The following is a 4,160-nucleotide window of genomic DNA, read 5'->3' as shown; positions in this document are numbered from 1 at the left end:
TATTATCTTAGCCCCACCTTTTGATAGCAACTTTCAAATTACTTCACAAAAAATTACATCGTGAGAAAAGTGGATTCTGAGGATAAAACCCCACGTTGGCTCCCATTCATTCTGGACTCGCCTACGAGCGCCCCGCGTGGTCAGATATTATTACTGCAACCAGTCCAGAAAACCGGAACTAACCCGCGAGTGCCCATTCTCCTCATATTAGACATTCTCTGATGTTACCCTGCGCCACTGAGCAGTTTGTATAGGAATGAATGGGCGGCCATTTTCCAGTCTGTGGTCCATCCTTTATAGAGTGGCGAAGTCACGCCCCTTCCGGTAGGGCTCATGGGACCTATGAGATCGAAAAATATGAATGGGTGTCGATGGAGAGAAAATAATTATTTTCTGGTCCCGGTCTTTATATGCCCTGGATTACACATATGTTGTTTGTGGATTTAAAGGATAATTTTTCATGCAAAGAGTTTGACCGTTTATTGTGCAATTGTTCAGATAAAGGCTGTAGAGAAAACACAACGAGAAAGACTACACGGCTCGTATGTGACGTCACGCTCCCTGCGACTGGCGTGGAGAAGACCGAAAATCTTCCCATCGGCATAACTGAAACTCTGCACGTGCCCCGATTTATAATGGTTTTCACCTCTTTCGATGCTTTTATCCTCCCCTTGGAAAAAGCGGTGAAGTGGGGCAGAGAGATCGCCATCTCTGTGCCGAGTTCCAAGGGCGGGTGTGGTGACGAATATCATATGCGTCGAGAGCAGCGAAGAGCTGTAGTTCACAAAGCGGCCTCACATAAAACCTAAAATTATCAAACTTCTTCACGAACATTTTTAGTTTTCTTTGCATGAAAAATTATCATTTAAATCCACAAACAACATATGTGTAATCCAGGGCATATAAAGACTGGGACCAGAAAATAATTATTTTCTCTCCATTGACACCCATTCATATTTTTCGATCTCATAGGTCCCATGAGCCCTACCGGAAGGGGCGTGACTTCGCCACTCTAATGTCCATGCTCTCTTATGGGCAAAACATGCGACAGGCAGTAGCGTCATCGCAGCGCGACAGAATCGGCGGGCGCGGGAAAAGTGGTTCTCTGCTTGACGCGTAAGAAGAGCGAACATAGACTTGAAGAGTGAACATATAGACCTTAAGAGAAACGAAGAAAAGGTTATCACGGAGGAAATAGAAGATATGGAGGAAGATTTGACGTTACTTTGAACAAGAGGACAGCCTGTCATCGACTGGCCCCTGCTCAAGAGCGTTCGGCCGTAGCGGTAGTGGTAGGAACAGAACGCCCCCCTTTCATTGAATCGAGTGCACTCAAAGACTTGCTGGGTACCCATTTTATTTAGTTTGTTATTTTTCTTGGGGACCTCTTTTGGGTTCAGTGTTGTGAGTTCTGTGTTTTAGGTTCAGTGTTGTTATTATTATTATTGTGTAAATAATTTGATTGATTCTGAGTGATCGTTAGATAAAAGGTCAAACGTGCCTCACTGTGTCTGTGTGTTATTCCTTTTATCAGAGTTCTATTAAGAATACAAGCCAGTCTCCTTATAACCTGGAATTGATGCACCACTGCATTGTTATATTACCTTTAAAAATACAGTTGGTTACATAAAGTGGCGAGCTAGCCAGGAGACTGGTTATATACTCTGATCAGAGGAATTCATATTTTTCTAATATTCACCGCTACAATATTTTGCATGATAGAGAACCTAAGGTCAAAATGGAATATTGTAACCGCTATGATGTGCATGGACAGAGCTGCCTTTTTGTCTCTGGTATTGACGAAACGTATTCAGACGATTATATTATTGACATTTTTGAGGTACATGGTGGCATAGTGAAATGCATAAGAGTCCCTGATGAAGTAGGTAAACCTAATGGGAGGGTTCTGGTCCAGTACAGACATGAAAGATCAGTAGCTCGTATGGATCCAAACTTCTTAGGCACAACGTTTAGTCCTGATGATTCTAATGCTTCATGGCACGTCACCGCCATACAAGAAGAGATGGCTCCGAAACCTGAGGAACAAAGTAACCTAGATGAACTAAAGTTTGCTGCGGCGGTTGCAGGCCTGAGCAAGACCCGTCTGATCCAGATGCTCAAAACTCAGCTTTCCAACCTTCAGTTGGGTCGGGTGGTGATACAGCAAGTGATGAGGACACAAATAACAATGTGCCTGAGACGCCTCAGAGGCCGTCAAGTCTTGATGAGAGCCTCATCAATCCCCCCAGTGTCCAGAGAGTAATTGTCGAGCATGTAATAAAAACGGAATCTCAGTCCTCGTATGTCAGCAAAATCCGCACCTTCTCGGGAAGAACAAAGCCCAATGGAGAAGTTGATTATGAGACGTGGCACACTCAAGTTGAACTGTTATTAAGTGACCCTTCCAGCCCAGATACCCAGAAGGTCAGAACGATTTTAGAGAGCTTATTGAGCCCAGCTAGTGACCTAGTCAAAAGCCTTGGCATCGACTCCCCGCCTGCACTGTACCTCACCCAGCTTGACGCAGCTTTTGGGGTAGTAGCAGATGGAGAAGAGCTGTATGCAGCATTCCTGGGCGCAAATCAGAACGCTGGGGAGAAATCCTCTGACTATTTAAATCGCCTACACCTGATGCTTGACAAACTTATCACCGGGGGAGGACTGTCCATTGAAAGTTCAAGCAACTCATCAGACAATTCTGTAGGGGTTGCTGGGATCAGACAATGCTCATCGAGCTCCAGCTTGAGCAGAAGAAGACTACCCCCCCATCCTTCCCTGAGCTCTTGCTACTCCTCAGACAGCAGGAAGACAGACGGTTGACAAAACTGAACAGAATGAAGAAGCACCTCGGAAGCGCCAAAGCTATATCTCACATGCACACAGTCTATGGCCTGTCCCACCGTGATGAGGAGTCAGATGAAACTGAAACTGTTTTAAACCCGAAGGCAGCCAAAAAGAGCCTAACTGAGAATCAGAAGCTCGCCCAGGAAGTGGCTGACCTAAAGAAACAGCTTGCTTCCTACAAGCCAGCATCGAAGCCCAACGAACCACAACATGTAGAGAACCTCAATGAAAATCCTGTTAGGGGAAACTGTATGGTCTCAAATGTGACAAACCGCAGGAGCGGCATGAACACTTCCAACATGCCCCGAGCCTGGTTCTGCACCAGAAGAACCTTGAGCTCAGGGAAAGACGCGACCAATGGAGGATGCAGCATCAGGGCCAGCCCGAGTTCTCGTTAAACCGGTAAGGGCTTCTGCTGCGGGACGTTCATTTTACTGGCCAAAGATGGCTCAAGCAGTCGATGTGAAGTGTCACACATGTGAGAGGTGTTTCAGAAGGAAAACAAACCCTGAGAGGGCTGCCCCAATGATGAACATCAGTACAAGTTACCCCCTTGAATTAGTCTGCATGGACTATTTGTCTATCGAACCAGACAACAAAGATACAAGAAATGTATTGGTGATTACAGACCATTTCACTAAGTTTGCTGTGGCAATTCCCACAAAAGACCAAAGCGCAAGAACTGTAGCTAAAGCAATCTGGGAGAACTTCATCGTTCACTACGGGTTCCCTGCCCGCCTTCATAGAAATCAGGGAAGGGATTTTGAAAGTCACACCATCAAAGAGCTGTGTTCCCTGATAGGAGCAGAAAAGGTGAGGACTACCCCCTATCATCCTCGCGGGAACCCAGTCGAAAGATTCAACAGAACCCTGCTCGGCATGCTTGGAACGCTGGAGGACAAAGACAAGTACCACTGGAGAGACTTTGTGAAGCCACTTGTCCACGCATATAATTGCACAAGGAACAACACCACCGGCTACTCGCCTTATGAGCTGATGTTTGGCAGACAACCGACCCTTCCCATCAACCTCGTTCTGGGATTCCAGCCACAGGGGAATCATGCCAGGACTCACTCTGAGTATGTAAAGAGCCTTCGAGAACGTCTGCGGGAAAGCTATGCTCTAGCTGCAGAGAGTGCACGGAAGATGGGAGAGAAGAACAAGACAAGGTTCAATGCCAAGGTCAGAGCAGCAGAACTGATCGCAGGTGACTTAGTGACTTAGTGACTTAGTCTTAGTGCGAAATGTCAACATCAGAGGGAAACACAAGCTTGCGGACAGATGGGAGAAAGGGACCTTAGGGCCCGACCGATATT

The sequence above is a fragment of the Gadus macrocephalus genome, chromosome 6 (genome assembly GCF_031168955.1).
Source record: "Gadus macrocephalus chromosome 6, ASM3116895v1".
NCBI lineage: Eukaryota > Metazoa > Chordata > Actinopteri > Gadiformes > Gadidae > Gadus > Gadus macrocephalus.
The sequence above is the reverse complement of the archived record's forward strand: the minus strand, read 5'-3'. Positions refer to the sequence as shown.